The following is a 17,872-nucleotide window of genomic DNA, read 5'->3' on the forward strand; positions in this document are numbered from 1 at the left end:
CAGATAAAATCAAATACGTTATCTATCATCTAGCTGCTCCTTCTTAAAAGTTGTTTCTTGATAACATTACAATTGGGTTCTGTTCCTGGTAAAACATTTTTAAAAAACAATACTAAGTTAATCACTTTATAGCCTAATATATGAGTTTACCAAGTATGTTTTCTGAAATTCTGGATTTTGGCACTGCCTTTCTATTTCATTGGATGCTTTCTCATAGAAGTGCTGAAGTTTGATAGCCTGCTTGTATCTCTGCAGGTCTTCCACCAGCATTCCCTGCAGATCTGTCAGGGCCTGCTCCCGATTTTCCAGTTCACTGTCCTTGTTTTTCTTGCTCGTTCCTGAATAACTTGCTCTGCTTTCAGCGGCTCCTAAATAAAAGCGTTTCGAACTATATTCTATAACTATAAGTACATGCTTTATAACGCAACAAGCAACACAATAATTTCATAGCTGAACTGAACCCTTTCTTTGAAAAAAGTTCCTTCAAATTATACATGCAACAGTACAGTAGTTACAAAGTTTAAAAGCACACTTTTTCCAAATAGTATTTAACCATTACAGTATATTGCCACAGAATATGTGATATAGGTTAACCATTTTATTTAAACATTAATGTTGGGCAGATTCCACACCTGAACAGATCTCAATATCCAGAGTAAATTCTCTCAACTGTTTCCAGAAAGCTAAGCATCACGTACACTGTAATTAATTAATTTTCTTGGATTTCCAGCTGTTCATATGGGTCCTAACTAACTTCATTATTTCTGTTTTTTTATTGCCCAAGGGAGCCTTCCATACTACAATTCATCAATCCAACATACCAACTGTTTCACTGTATATCCTCTTCCATATGGATCTTCCCTGACATCAGAAATACATTAAAATTGCAGGAATAAAGAGGAATATTCTGTCACAACACTGTACAAACCACTCAAAACCCCATAATGGCATCAACATAACTACATTAAGAAATGGAGATACCTGCAGCAAATGTTCCCTTTTTATTTATGAACAACTGTATAGGGTACATTTATGAAATGGAACAACTGAATTTGATTTACACATGATTTATAAAAAGGTATATGTTTAGTTGCTGTAGTTAAATATTAGCAAAATTTCACTTTTAAAATGATTGAAACACATGGTGACAGTGTGTCATGGTGACATATGTACGTGTTTGTGCCCATATTGTGTCTTTCAGCAAAACATAAGGGGGGTCACTACTGAATATTCCAGCTGGCCAGTTCCAATTGTTTCCAATTAACGTCAGCTTAGATCTAGGAAATTAAATATCTACTGGTAAATAAACCACAGTGATGGTTAAACTGTTGCTGAAAGCCTAATCGAAAAGCATACACTGATCATCTGAAAAAATCTAATAATGGTTTAACAGGAGCAATGCAATTAAGAAAACCTTTGAATAGACTAAACTTGCAGATGTTGGTGGTTAAAAGCTATTTCAAATGGACATTTGGGAATGTGAAATATTTACTATACCGGAAGGTGTTTGTGTAAATTAAAGAATCACAAATTCTACTTCTGTCGAATTTTAGCCTCTTCTGGCATATTAGGAAAATAAATAGTTTGGCATCTGTCAAAAAGACTTACTATGATAACTCCATTCTCTGCAAGTCCAGGCTGCTCTCTGGCTTGGTGTTGTTAAGGGTGTGTCTCTGACCGATAAGACTCCAAATTCTTCAGCTCTGATTGAACCTGCTTTCTGTCCTTTTTTGTCTAGAACAGCCTAATAGACAAAGAGGGGAAAGCAATGCTTGAATAGATGACACAAGACACATTACAAAAGCGCTGGGGCTTTGTTGCACACAACAAAAATAAATACATATATATATATATATATATATATATATGTGTGTGTGTGTGTGTGTGTGTGTTAAAAGTAGTGTATCTTGCACTCTCTGAAATCATGTTTTATCTTAACACTTAATAGACAAACATAATACAGTGTTTGGATCAACCATTATAAGCAGTAGGAGAAATGACTTCGTTTTCTTAAGAATATAAATTGTTGTTATGTTTTTGGATTAAAAATGCTAGTTAACAGTAAGACAAGGCTTTCTAAAGATGAAAAACCACCCATGGTTTTTCCAAGTTACACCAGCGAAAGACCACTAGGGGGTGTTGTACAATAACATGGAGTGATGTCTTAGGAGTAATGCAGTAAAGTGTTGCGTCTGTTGCAATAGTCATAAACCAGTTGCAAACGAGTCAAGTCTAGGGTGAAATGTACTTAACAAGCACAATGCTGTTAGCTGTTTTTTTTTTTTTTTTTTTTACTAATTATGTGTGTGATCCTTTATGAACATTTGTGGGACTATTTTCAGAAAACTTTTCTCAGCAGAAGGCCAACCAATGAATCATAACAAGTTCAAGGTAAATGTGGGTTAGAAAAAAGGTTATTTCAAAGAAAATAATGAGAAAATCGTTTTCTAATAGTGATAGTGCAGTGGTTCCCATCCCTGGTCCTGGGGACCCCCTGTGTCTGCTGGTTTTCATTCCAACTGAGCTCTCAATTACTTAACTAGATCCTTAATTGAACTGATCATTTGCTTAATTAGACCATTTTAATTGCTTCAGCTCTTAAACACTTGCATATTTCAAGTTAGCTATAACATTTTATAAGCAACTTGAACTCTGCAACTGTTTAAGAGTTGAAAACAATTAAAAAGATCTAATTAAATAAATGATCAGTTCAATTAAGGATCCAGTTAAGTAATTATTATTATTATTATTATTATTATTATTATTATTATTATTATTATTATTATTATTATTATTATTAATAATAATAATTTATTTATTTATTTCTTAGCAGACGCCCTTATGCAGGGCAACTTACAACTGTTACAAAATATCACAGTACAAAGTCATTTGTATATGTACTCCTGTTGTTTGAAGTGTATAAAGTCTGAATTTGATTATTGCTTATTAAAAACATTTAAAAAGATTTCCAGCTGTCCAATATATTAAATCCCCACATCTGATTTTGTTAAGCAGTGATTAAGGAGGCTGTGTGGTCATCAGAGCAGCACCTGGGTTTGAGTCTTTAACAAGATGATTGTTTAACAATTGCAGCTGGTGTATAAAAACCCCAATATGGATCTGTGTGGAGTGGAGTAAATGTGTGTGACCACGGTTTGCAAAAGTGTTGGGAGTGGTCACCCCTGGGGCAAGGTTGCAGCCATTAGTTTAGGTAGGGTGAGCTCTTTAAGTCCCGTGCATTGCCGTCACATGTAAGTCCCGTCTGCCATCAATTAATTACTAGCGCTAAACAATCTCAAGCAAGTCTCTGCAAGTTGCATGCTATGAGCTTCGGCTTGCAGAGCATGGTCCGACACGTGTAAAGAGTTCCGAACAACAATCTGGCCACAGACACATGGTTCCACCCATACAATATGGTATTATCCTTGAACCCATTTTTCTATGTTACAGAACCTCGTAGTTTTTATATTTCTTATTAGGGATGGGAATTTCAAATAGTTTCCTATTCAAATACACTGGGGCCAACATTTTTGTGTATGCGAATACCCCAAATAAAGAATAAAAGGCCGCTAAAGTTCAAGTTCCCTCTTTGGAGGAGCTGGCCAGGTTCACAAAGTGTACAAACAAATGTCCAAGAAGAGATTTCTTTGTTCAGGTTACTTGGTTTATTCAATAACCTGTAAATAATTCAAAACAAGGAACATAGCTGGTTGTACTTTTAATGGTCAGTGCAAATGTTGACGTTACTCCATTCATTCACAGAAAGTCAGTGGTAGATGTTTTACATTGAACTACCATGCTGTTTTCTCAGTCATTGCAGTGTTCTGCTTTGCATTTAGTATGTCTTTATATTCAACATAAGGCTAAATTAGCGTTCTAATTTCAATGTTACTAAAGTTAGGCTTCCTTTTTAGCACTTGACATATCCATTTGTTTAAAGTTAGCCGGTGCCCTACTCCCGGAAGCTGTTTCACAGTTGCCTAGAAACAGCGGCTGTGTGCAGTCATTACAGGGAAACTCAAGTGGGGGATCTGTTAACATTAGCTGAAAACAAGGCAACAAAGTTGGCAACAATTTCAAACACAATATGTTTCCTGTAGAGTTTTGGTGTTACAAACATGGCATGATTAATTACAGTCTTTACATGTAATATGCCAATCTCATTCACATGAACGTGCAGGGTTTAACACTGATTTTGAACACTTGTCAACAGATTTTAGGAAACGACTTTAGAAATATCTCTACGGCTTCATGATTACAGCTTCATGATTACAGCAATAATACCAATTTCCACAGGCAAAGTTATACACTCATGCTAGATCAGTTGGGTTTAATTTAGCTATTACACAGACTGCTCCTCAGATATACAGCAGACTCCCTTCTGCCTAGTTCAATATTAGGTCCTGCTCATCACCAGGTAAATTAGCTTTGGGCTTTTTACATCCATTTTTGGTATTTATTACCATTATTTCTGTAACAATAGTCTACTGTTGCTATAACATATAAAGGAAAACAAAGTTATGTAGAAGCACATATTGTAACAAATAACCAATTAAGGGTTATTTAATTAATGGGTGACTTCTCAAAACGTTTTACTCCAAATTTAACTTTTTTACTTTAAAAAAAATAAAACTAATAAAATTCTAGCCATCAAAGTGCAACTTGAAATAACACTGACTTATTTTCAAAATACTGCAGGAATCAAGATTTACCTGCTCACTGGCAACAGAAGTACATTCAAACACTGCAACCACATCAGTGGAGGAGAACACACTCATGTTAACTTTTTTCTAAAATGACTAGTAATGATATAAATAATTTTTGTTAGACACTTTTTCAATTTATTTATTAAGAGGTGCATGTTGAAGGCCTGTGTTCATGACCATGGTTGAGAATAAAAAGATCATGTCTAGTCTACACATATGCTAGTCAAAGCGACAGTTATTACAATATTCTAGCCCTAATAATCACAATACATATTTAAAAAAAAAAAGAAAAAAATGATTTGACATTTGAATGGTGTTTAAAATACAAATGTCTAAAACCAATATGCCATTTAGTTAATTCATCCCAGAAGACACTGCTGCATATGACGGCAGTCAGGCAGTATCGTAGCCACCAGAACAGTTACTATCTGTAACTTAGCTTAGGGGAACCCTTAGGTGAGAATAATAGGTGTATCTAATGATAGTTATCGTTGTGCACCTGCTACTACTTGACCGGACAGAATGAACACTTAATTCTGGTACTCCATCTAAAAATGTAAACAAGCCATTAAGCTTTGGGGAAAATCGGAGTACTGAACGTTATTTCAAGTGTCCTGGGAAGACAGGAAACAGCATAGCAATGTCCAAATCATCTTACAGATATTGCTATAACTTATATGGACATGATACTGGCTCTTTAAAGGTCTCTGATTTCGCAGTAACACTGAAGTCAGCAACCTGCTGTGTTAGATTTGTGTCCCAGAGTTATTAAAGACTCCCTCCCTCTGCCCAATGTTCTTGCTCTTAATAGCTTAATTAGAGGTTTAGTACTGAATCTTCATTGTGTAATGCAAATTATCTCATCAATATGTCTGGGAGACTATGACTTCACAGCCTTACATGCATTTTTAATATTTATTACATGCTTGTTTTGAGTGAGTAATATCTAGAATCTTAATATTTTACATATATCTGGACATTAAATGGATTTCAAAAGTAGGGGATAGGAGGAGGATGGGATATTGTTAACACAAACAAAAGTAAAAAAAATGGATTGCAATCTAAGCATGAACACATTTAACAAGTAGGGGCAGGGTTGTTCTTTGAAAGATCTGTAAGATTTATTATACTTAAAGAGTAAGTAGCGGAGTTCCGAAAAATATTGTGTTATACGTCTCCACGTGTTGCTACAGCTGTTTAAATAACGTACCTGTAATTTTTCTTTTCATTGTTAACATCCTGACATAGTTTCCATTTACTTATCTGGAGTAGAGGACCTGAACTGTTTTCTACCTCGAACATAGACCTGAAGAGAAAGGGTTAACTACTTCTCCTCATCGTACATACAGTACACCAGTTAAAGCAGTAATTAGTTATTGAAGGAAGAAATCCAAAGGTTTAACATGTTAGAACGTACACTTGGCAGTAATGATTAAAACACATTATTAAAAAAAATCCTATTGTGAATAACCAGCTAATTTATAAGGCTAACCCTTGGGAAAAGCTTACATTTCACTATTACACAATACAGTGTAATTAAATGATTTTATATAATTCAATTAAATTCCTCAAGTGCGTTCCAACCTGTACATTAAACATGCAGTGACATGATTCTAGAGACAGAAAATGCATTTTAGAAGGTGAGCCAATTACTGTAGGTGATAGTGAACCAGTTCACCATGACCTACATTAACACCATACGAGTAATTATTTATTGTAACACATGTCCATGTAAAGGTTCATGCAATTCTGACACGTAATTATCGTAGCTAGGTAAGTGACATATTGACAGACTTTTCTTATTATGAAATTATAGATCACATGGCTAGACTAAGCCAATCAGGTTCTGAAAATGTAATGGTAATTTAGTATCGGATTGCAGTTTGTTATCTAATACAGTTATACACGCTGTGATGCACACATTTACTAAATAAAGGAACAACAAGCATTGGATTTCATTATAACACTCACCTAACACTATTTACAGCCAAGAGATGGGTTCTCTATACCAATATTTCTGCCAGAGAAGTTTCTCCACTTGAAAGTGTGACTCCAGAAAGTCCAATACCCTGGTGAAAAAAGATAGAAATATTAATAACCCGTTTTTAAGGTCACTTCAATCTGTAGCCAGAAGAACCCAAAACAATAAATGCAAGAAATTCAAAGTGTCCTTGGAAAGGAAAATTTGACTGCACTGCAGGCTTATGCTTTGCTTTATCATGAGTTTGTGTTTCAGGTAAAGGGCAAGTTATTGTTTGAAAGTACTTTAACTGCCGTGACCAACATTGTTCCAGGTGTACTTAAAATGAAAGGTATGTCAACACTATGGTAATACCACAGTATCACAACTAAATACCTTTTCAAAATGGCTAATAAATAACCATCTAGAAACCTGCCCATACAGCACAGCCACCTCACTGTTGTGTGAGAGTTTGAAACAGATTCTGCAGGCTGAATTTATCTGTTGTGAAATGTATCATGTGATCTGGAAATGCCAAAACATCTGAATGGGAGGGACACTATCTGAGAAGGTACAATTGACTGCAAGGTATTTATTAAACAAGGGTTGATAAAACGATTGTACCACAAAGGAATCCCAAGGGGAATACCTGTTTCTTTGTGTTTAGATTTTTTGATAGTGAAAGCAAAGAAGAATAAAAAATAGGAAAAAATATGTCTGTGATTATCTCTTATAGGCGAAAGTATAGGCGCAGTGCAAATAATTGCAGATCAAAAAATTCAAATTGCATTGTGGCCAGGTAATTATTTTGCACTGTGCCCTATGTAATCTTAGGAACAATGCAAATTATTCAACACGCACAAATAATGATCCACAATTATGATAATAAGGGTCTCAATGAGCACATCGGTCTATTTAGCGGCCGCACAGCCCAGAGGTGATAGAGTTAGGAGTACAGAGAGCAGTAGGCGCTGTATGACATTTGTGGAGCAAGAAAATACAAACCAAAAAAATATATATGTCAGAGAAAGGGCAGCAAAGTCCTCTTGGCGTACAGAAGGAGTTGACAGTTCTTATGGCTGCGATCCCTCAGCATTGTTTGGAAAAGCCTCCTGCAACATCAGTTATGCTAGTATCCTTAGGAAATTATATGTATTGGCCTGCCCTTTTCAGCATGACACTATGGAAAATGTGGATTGTGCTATCCCTCCAGACATTCCAACTGTGTGCCAGTATTGCAGAGAACACAGCACTTTCACATGTGCAGGGAGAGCGGTCCCTAGATTGATGCTGGGGTCTAACTTATCCCTCAATTCAGACGATAACGCTTTAGCACCGCATCCCAAACAAACTGACCCTGGGATTGAATATGCAGGGTCTTCTTCGTCTTTCCCTTCTCCTCCGAACGTCTCCTCAACAAGAGGAAAGTGTCACCACATCAAGAAGTGTACCAAAGCAGCCAACCTGAGGTCAATAACAGGTCTCTGCAGATGTGTGCTTTTAAACAGCTTTTAATTCCTTGCTATATTGGGTTGCACCTTGTAAGAAGTATATCCCTCGAAATACACCCATGTTGGGAGTGACTGGCTTTTTATAATTCAGAGTGCAGCTGTGACCTTGGCGGGATGATAAAAGCTTTGTTTCTGCTTAATAAGCTGTTTTGAGCCTAAGTACAGCCCATAATCAAACCAATTAAATCTAGTTTAAAAATCACTTACTTTTTTTTAAAAGTGACATGCTATAACTTTAGGTAAGTGTCACAGAACGCATAATAAAGCACTATACAATTAGAACACGTAGGCTTTTTCTGATAAACACGCACCTTCTGTGGGGCAGTGTACACATTGTTCCAGTTAAATGGCACAAGCTCTTATTGTTTCATCATCATTTGTTCCTTTTCATCATACAACATGTTACTTTGCTTCCCATTTAAATGGTGAAAGATGTGAGAAATCATTGCAACTGTCTGTAAACATTGTGTGATTGTCCTGTGTTTAATGTAAGCTTAATGAACTTAATGTAAGCTTAATGAACCAGCCTTGTCGTTCGACCTTGTGATGCGTGGATATAGCGCTTTGCTGCCTGTGAGAATTGAGCAGAAATCATTGTTCTTAAAAGTAACTTCTTGTCATCTGGGATTCTGCTGAAGTGAAGAAGAAATGCACATAACGTGCTTTGTCTCACACTATGCATCATGCTAAGGAAATAAGACCACATTTTTGTCAAGGAAATTATGTAAGCTAGCTGTATATCTGTGCTGCACAAAGTCATTTCTTTGCTCAGCTCAGAAACTAACATCTCTGTGCCATGCCGGCTCAGAAAAAAAGTTCACATCTCTGATGCCATGAAAGCTCAGCTCGGCTCAGAAGTAAATAACACCTACACTGATGGAAGCTCAGGACGCCATCAACTGAGGCCTGTGTGTGAGATCACTGATGTGTCACATTTGATTTGCTTTGTTCCTGTTTGCATTTTCGATTCCTGAATAAACTCTTTTTGATTGACTGTACCTGAAGAATATTAATTATTTTTAAGAAGAAATCAAAACTCTTACATGATCTTTAATATACACAGGGGGTAAGGGGATTGAAGTTTGTTTTCATTATTATTATTTGAACACAATGTAATGTTGATAATGGTTTATTTGTATACAATTAAATGTTTAACAATAACAAACACATTTACGGCCATGTGGTTTGGACAGGATTTCACTCTAATATCCATTGTATTCGTTTTGTTAAATAATACAATTACATTTAAAACAGACCACAGTATGCTTGGTCTTATACAAAATGTGTTCATTGGTTTGTGCTGAACTTTAACTAAACATTTTACTTTCAAAAGAACACTGGGCAGAGCAAGTTAGGGAAGATAACAGGTTAAAGAACATTTCACCCTCAAGGACATGGGCAATCATAAATGAAGCCTTTATTGTGTCTACTTGGGACTGAATTTGCATTGTGCCCTACTAGTTCTCAAAATAACATTTAAAGACATTGATAAAGACCACTTATGAAACATTTGTCATTTTTTTACTCTCTTATCTTATTTTCTCTCTTATCTTAGCTTATTTAGCTACAACTATAGGCCTATACTATAGTTCTCAAAAAAATAAAAAATAAAATAAAATACTGTACCCATCCTGCTTGAGGGACTTTGGGCAGAGAAAATATAATGTACTTTAATCATTAAATAACACAACAAAGAATACATTCCATTGCAATAATTGTTTGAAGGTGATGGACAAAACACAGCCTGTTTCTTTTCAAATAAATAGATTCAAAAAATGGTGTCCCAATGGTTTCAGCAGTAGCAGCAGAACGGGCAAATTAATCTTAAACAGGGGAAAGGTTTTGAGGCATTCAAATAGTTTAGTCACTAGCACAACTTGCTGGTCTCATTCTTTGTCATCTTTGAGCATTTGCTGTGCAGAATCGATGCACATTCAAGCACAACAAGTTAGTCAGAGATATGAAAAATATTTTTTCCACATACCGGTACAAATCCACTTTGCAGGTGCCACTTTTCTTTTCAATGAACAACCTTATCTGGTAGTTATAATATATAATACTAATATGTTTTATTATATTATAAATCCCTACAATAAGTCTTGTATAGTTTAAATATGGCATTTAGTTGGCATCAATAAAAAAAAGTGTCACCATATCCTTATATTCCCTTCCAATTCGAAGACGACCGCCAATAATACTTTTGGGATATGCCTGCTTGTCAGGTATTTGCTGAGCATTTTATATCAAATCTGCCCATAGGCTCCTCCGTGGAGTGATGTCCTCGGTCCCGCCTCCCAAGGTAATAAATAGTCACTGCATGGAGACTTCAGTCTCTTTTGCCTTTCACAAACAGGTAGGTAGGGTGAGTATAAAAACTAACCTGCCCCAGCAGGAAAAAAAACACCCTATGTGGCTAGCTGGGCGAGCCGTCTTTGGCCTCAGGATCCCAGGTCTCTCCACCCGCTAGCCCTCGAGCCCAGCGCACAGTATACCTAGCGTGCAGGATCCAGCCCGTCCGTCCCGCAACCACTCTAGATCTCCCTTGAGGGTTAGAAAAAGAGTGAGGAACACGGACCAGATGAAGGACATTGTCGAGTTAAAGGGCCAGATGGCCCAAATACTCGAGCACTTAAGCAGGCAGCCTGCCCCTGCTCCACCACAAGTGCCTGTCCCAGAGCAGACCCCAGCTTCAGAGCAGGACGTGGTGATGAGCGAGGATGAACAGGACGTGCTTTCTATAGCAGCTTCTTGGAAAGAGGAGTCTGTCCTACGTGGAGAGACTCAAGACCCAGACCTGACCCAAGTAGCTCGAGCTCGGTTTGGGCACTGATGGTACGAGCCGCCAACTTCCTCTAGGTTCCCTGGAAGGCAGCCTCTGAACAGCACAGGTCTGTATTCAGACCAGCGCAGACTTCGACCCCTGAGCCTTTTACGGTGTTCCCGGACTTTCTGGAGGAGGTCAAATCCTCCTGGCAACAGTGCAAGCTCCCCCCAGTAGTCTGTCCAAGGATCCTGTATGCCCTAACGGCCAATGCAGGATCACAGAAGCCTACCTGAAAAAGGCTTACTCGGCTGAAGCAAAGGTGACTCGCCTTGCTAACATAGGAGGCCTCTTGATGGCCTACCTGGATGGCATGCTGCGCTCTGTTACCCTTCCCGAGCCGCTAGCTTCAGAGCTATGCATGGTCTCGGGCACTTCATTTCAGATTTTGGGTTTCCAAGGGCAAGCCCTGGGCAGAAGCCTGGCAGACTAAGTGGTGGCACGCAGACAGCTGTGGATCTCAGGCGAGGGTCCCGGATGTTGACAAGTCCGCCTTACTAGACGCGCCTATCTCCCCTGGCCATACTTTTGGACCAGCGGTAGAGGAGATCTTGCAACGCTCTCACAGAGAATTAGCGGCGTCCCGACAGGTGGCTGCAATGCTCCCCTCCCATGCCCAGGCATGGGAGAGGGGGAGGCGATACAATTCCAATCCCTACGGCGCCACGAGGCGACCTGAGGCACCGCCTCCAGGCCTTCCTCCTGAATGGGAAGATGACGGCCAACCTTGCGAGGTCGCATCACTTGCATTTGCGGGTTCAATGCAAAAGAGACTGAAGTCTCTGTGCAGTGACTATTTATTACGGGACCGAGGACGTCACTCCACGGAAGGGCCTATCGGCAGCTTTGATATAAAATGCTCAGTAAATACCTGACAAGCAGGCATATCCCAAAAGTATTGTTGCCGGTCATCTTCTCTGAGGCGATGCATCGATGTATCTTATTTTCCAGTGTAACTATTTCAGATTAACGAAGTTAACATGCAAAACAGTACACAGTATAAATCATGGTTGTAGAAATAGACATAAAGACAAGCTTACCATGAAACATTTTCCTTTGAAAATCCCCAGTTCACGACGTAAAAATCAGTGTTGTAGAACAGGGCTCTACATTTACATTTTTAACTACTGGCCCCTTGGGCTACTGAGCTAGTGTTTTTACTTGCCCGGATGCAATTTTATCTGGCCCAGTATATTTATATATTTTTTCACTATGGTTTTTATTTTCAGTATGTTTCTAACTGTGTATGGTAACCAAAGAGAGCCCACATCTCAAAAGAAAATGGCTAAACAAAGCCTTTTAATATATGTTACTTCAGCCATTTAACATGCACACATTTGTGTGCTTGTCAGAAAATGAAAATACTGCATTCAAGATTTGAAAATGTATGTGTACAAATGATACTCATTTTTTCACAAGCAAACCCGCAACCAAGCTGTTACCATATGGTCACAGCAACGCTAAAACTGAATTATAATAATCCTAATTAGGGATGGGTCAGTGTAGTCAAACACATGATTATACGAAAATAAAAATAAACTTTTCGAATAGCATATTACATATTCGAGTCCACAAAAAAACCTTATACATTAGCTACTTTTATTTTTTTAATGCTGACACTTACCAAGTGTTATGTCAGTCTTAAACCTATTGTTATTTGCATATTAAACGTAAGGACCCTAATTATGTATGCAATGCTTGTAATAGCAACATTCTACAGTAATCGTATTCTGTTTGAAAATGTTGCCAATTTTACATCCTTGTTTTTAGCTAATGGTAACAGATCCCTGCATGAGTTCCTTTGTAATGACTGTACACAGCAGCTTCTACAGCTGTTGCTAGCCAGTCGTGAAACAGCTTCCAGGAGGATGGCACCGGCGAACTATGAATGTGTGAACTGAAATAAAATAATGTACATAGCAAGTGCTAAAAGAAGTAATCCAAACTTGGGTAACATTGAATTAGAAATGTAATTTAATGTTATGATGAATGTAAAGACATACTAAATGTTAAGCAGAACAACGCAGTCACTAATAAGAAAAGGCAAGATACTTGGAGTTTGAAAGGAGTTATTTTCTGGACTGCAGTTCAATGTAAAACATCTACTGTTGACTTTCTGTGAATGGATGGAGTAACGTCAACATTTGCACTGACCATTAAAAGTACAACCAGGTATCCTTGTTTTGAATTATTTACAGGTTTTTGAATAAACAAAGTAACTTGACTTGGATTCATCTGATGTCAGTACTTGATGGCTCGTGTAATTAGTATTGTTAAACTATTGTAATGTTGGAATGTATTTTCTATTGTTTTGGCCAGGTTACAATATTTACACTATTAAGATTATTTTACAAATAGTATTTGTTAGAATTAAACAGATATATAATATTTAGGTTGCTATATGATAAGTGTTATTTTATTCTGAATACAGTACAGCAAAAATTATTATTTGGTGGTTTGCGCAATATGCTACTGTTGCTTTAATTGGAAGAGATATGCGCTGTGACGTTGCTGCTCATTGAGTTCTGTATTTTAATTCAGTAAACACTTGTGCCTAAGGAAATAGGGTATTGAATGAAGAAATCTCGTCTTGGACATTGTTTGTACACTTTGTGAACCTGGCTAAACTTTACCGGCTTACACTGTTATGCTCTCTGTGTAAACACGTATTTGCCGTTATATTCTTGTGAGCATAAGGGACCAGAGTTCGGGCAATCGAATACACAAAAATGTTGCACCCTGTGTATTCAAATAGGAAACTATTCAAAATGTCCATACCTAATCCTAATAATAAACATTATTAAAACTATATTCATAGTACAAAATAATAACAATCCTTCTCAGAGCGTTGTCGCTTGTGTAGCCTCTCCCAAGTCATCGCCAATCTTGCTGAGTGATACCAACGAGTCCTGGAAAGATTGTGATGGCATTTTTAACCTGAACACATCGGATCCCAAATAAAAAAGTTAGACAGTTTGATCGCGTATCTGGGTGTCGATCGGGACATCTTACTGTGAGACTGGATATGATCTAAACGAAATGCTGAATTCACAACAAATAAAGCTGCTGTTTTATCTGCAAGTCTGGGAAACTGACGCCAAACAAGGCAGAACATTACTTTTTTTTCACTGTCATAATGAAGCCAGATGAAGCCGCCACTCTAAATGCTCGTCTTCATTTTTTTTTCCATAATTACTTTCTTTATGATTTATTGATTTCATCGCTTTCCTTTTGGCTTAATGGTTGCTTAGTTGAAGAAAACCTGATTTGTAAAAGATTTGCCATGTCGCGGGAACGAGTAACAGCAACACAGCACTTCGGTACGCAGTCTCAGACTGTACAACGAATATGACGTGCGGCGGGAAAGTTAGGATTAGATCGTCGTTATGTTTTAAAAAAATGGTTTGTAAATTTTCAGGTTTTTTGGCACACTGGCCCATTTTCCTGTATTCATGAAACGGAAGCCATGTGCACTACATATATTATACTAGTTAAATGTAACCGGTCCAGCCGTGCCTGTGGTGCTTCATAACTTAACTACCGGCCAAATTGCGATCTCTACCGGTCCCGGGCCGCCCGGCCATGGTTAATGTCGAACCCTGTAGAACATGTACCAATGTCTCTGTGTTGTTGTTTAAACTTAGCAACTATGTCCGAAGTGATATATGTGATACTGAGACCTCCGCAGCTTTTTATTTTTTTTAAGAGGATGCAGGAACCATTTTTACACGTTGCATTGCGTAAAACTACTTTGTAATATAAACACAATTATCAGATATGGATGAAATGGGAAATGTTGTCTTTTACATCTGCATTTTAGAAACGCACTGCTGTTTATTTTGCGTTGTATTCAAATGTCTTGTGTATATAACGCAGAATTCTGCGTAAACGCTACCTGTGGAGACGGCAAGTATTAAGAGTATCCAGGCAACGTCAGTCCCCAGGTATTCAGTAATGCTGGGCAGATTGTAAGCAAGTGCTAGTCATCGCTTAAATTAAAACAAAATGTGGACACTATCATGTTCCTTAACCCAGTTAAAATATAAGCCATGGATAACACTCTTGTTACTAAACTGCTGTGGACAGTGATGACTTTTTTCTCTTGATTGGTTGTTACTCTGACTTGTTATGGATTTAAACAAACTTTTTTTTTTTGATTTTGCTTTGATTCCCAACTGGTACAACCCAACACAAATAAGGTGTAATATATATATATATATATATATATATATATATATATATATATATATATATATAAAATTACTACTGTATCTGCATAAACTGATGTAATCATTTTTTAAAGCATTACTTGCAATGTTGCACAGTAATCCACAGCTCCACATGTATTACTGTGGGTTTTTTTTTGTTTATCCTTTCATAACGTCGATGAATCGATGCATCAGCTTTTCTGGAGAACGATATCTTGACAGTGAAAAAACATCGCCCAAGCCTTAATAATTAAAAAAAAAATGTAGCTGTTTGGCTAGCTGCCAACTGCAGCTCTTTAATCAGGTATTGGAGCTGGAAGATATTTCACGAGAAAGATCAGACCACGTGTTTTTAAGTATTAATCAAGATCAGTTTTTCATGTATGTTGCTATGATGCACATGCTTTCAACAGAATGACATACTTATTAGGTATTCCAGCGCAATCTCTGTTTAATTAATTAATTTAAATTACTTACAAAAAATAATCATCCAAAAAGATCCACAAAATGCACATATGACATTTAAAATATTTCCTAAAATGTATTTTCAGAATGAAAAAAGTAATGTTGTTTCTCATTCTTTTGCAATAAAATGTACAGTATTCCATTTTCTTTGGTTGTTCATGCTCTTCCTAAAATTCTGTTTGTTACTTTGTTACAGTTATCAAGGAAAACAGTAAATCCCTCACAAACATGAAAAGCATGAGTGACCACATCACGGCCAAATCACTTCTAAGTGTGCACTTCAGGTGAATGATGAAACCAATCTGTATTACCTTCAATGGAGTAAGCACTTATACAACATATGCAAACAAATCCCACTGACAAAGCAACAGACTATATTTAAGACATTGACCAGATTAAGAAATCACCAGGCTTTGCGAGTTCATAGTAATTCAAAACACATGATTACATTCCTGAGCAACATTCTATAAAACAAAAATACTTTTTTCCCCCCTATTGAGTTAGGGGCATAATAAATAATGGAAAGATCTTTGGAGCAAAACTGTTACTAAAATGACCGATACTGTTCACACGTGTCACAGTTATGTAAATAAGTTTCAGCAGTTCTACCCTGGTGTGCACAGTACATTGCGTGACTTATTTTTGTGTGGACCTGGAACTACAAAAAAACCTCTAAAAAATAAAAAAAACTGTCTTTGTCCATACATATCTCATAAGTTAAACAACATTTGACAGCTTTGCATCCTGCTCTTTTAGTTTAGAACACGAACAAGCCACTATAAAGCCCTTGTATTACTTTTTTTTTTCCATAAACGACACATGAAAAGACAGACATCTGTTTCATTTTCAGTTTTAGCAAAAATCTTTGCCAAACAAAACCAACAAACTGTCAAAGTAATTTTCCACATCAGTGTCTAAATAATCACTACAGTATGCTGATGATGTGCAAATAAATAATCACACACATGCAGAATATTTGCAAAGTATGCTTGTAACAGTAATGTTTTGTTCAGGCTGCACCCGAGAAGTATCAAACTGCTTCTCTACTTTAGACTGATTTTAGATTTTAAACAATACACACAGATAAAGAAAAACAAATAAAAATATACACAGTTGTTGTGTAGACCCTTCAAATAACTTCCTATTTGTGTCCTAGCTTCCCATTAGCTCTGACGCTTCCATGGTGTAAGGGGACAAAATAGGTTTTTTTTTTCTCTTCACTGTGCTACAAAGGACAGAACTGTCCATATGCCCGGGGAGCTAAAGTGGACACCTGCAGGGCTGGCATGACACTCTGGTTTATGGGAAAGGGATGCAGACATGCATATTCAGGGTAATCTATTACACTGCAGCAAAATGACCATAAAATAATTGCTTTTTAAAAAAAAAAAAACTGTTCTGCAATATAACAGCATTGATTAAGGTACATTCCAGTCCTGTAGGTGGCAGCAATAAGCCTCAAATTTGGCTTACTTAGCAATATTAAGGATATTTACTTTTAGGCCCTGTCCACACTACATAACCAATCTCGAGAACCATACTCAAAAACGTTCTAATTAATCCAGCTCAAAGCGTCCACACTGAAGTACCACTTCATGTTTAGTCGGGCGTAATGCGTACACACACTATTACTACTAAAATAGTTTGGTTACAGTTCTTAGCAGTGCACTGAACAGTGAAAATTACTACGATAGTATACCAGCATGCACTGAATTTTATTTTAAAATAATGTGTCACGCCCCATATTAACAGAGTATTTTGGAAAAAGTAAATGTAATCCCTTTAAACAAATTTAGCTGATTCTGTTTCATAATTAAACAAAAAAATGCTGTTAATTACAAAACAATCTTTGCTTTTACCTTCATATCTTGCCTGAGCCTAATTCTGGTTCCTTTTAATTTTTATTTCAAACAGAGCTGACAAATTATGTGAATTGTTTATCCTCAATCCTATTTTTAACTTGCATTTCATTTTTGCAGTCACCTAATTTAACGTTGTGTTTTGTTATTTTCCCCACTAGTTTAACAGGGATGTCCTGACAGATTTTTAAGCAGAAAAATAAATACCTAGTGCAGAGCATACACTGATAGCAAAACAGTTGTCAATCTGAAGTGTTTTTGCTAAGCAGTCAGCATCTTCATGAAGAAGATCAGCCATCTACTTCTGACTGTACGAGTATTACAGTGACCAAAGCAGTTGTA

General features: G+C 37.0%; 1 protein-coding gene across 5 annotated transcripts in view; it reads right to left on the minus strand.

Annotated features, from left to right (window-relative positions):
- The window catches only part of LOC117420743 (cingulin-like), a 48,564-nt gene that overhangs the window by 20,416 nt on the left and 10,276 nt on the right, over nt 1-17,872 (minus strand). Inside the window, exons 2-4 of one of the 5 annotated variants that reach the window (XM_059024432.1) lie at nt 6,678-6,775; nt 5,917-6,012; nt 1,609-1,744 (exon numbers count right to left, since the gene is read on the minus strand). The gene's annotated coding sequence lies outside the window, so the exon portion shown is untranslated. Of the gene's footprint in view, nt 1-1,608; nt 1,745-5,916; nt 6,013-6,677; nt 6,776-7,062; nt 7,099-17,872 lie in introns of those variants that run through there. The other 4 variants (XM_059024429.1, XM_034034323.3, XM_059024440.1 and 1 more) reach the window with 4 other exon arrangements.

The sequence above is a fragment of the Acipenser ruthenus genome, chromosome 1 (genome assembly GCF_902713425.1).
Source record: "Acipenser ruthenus chromosome 1, fAciRut3.2 maternal haplotype, whole genome shotgun sequence".
Lineage (NCBI taxonomy): Eukaryota > Metazoa > Chordata > Actinopteri > Acipenseriformes > Acipenseridae > Acipenser > Acipenser ruthenus.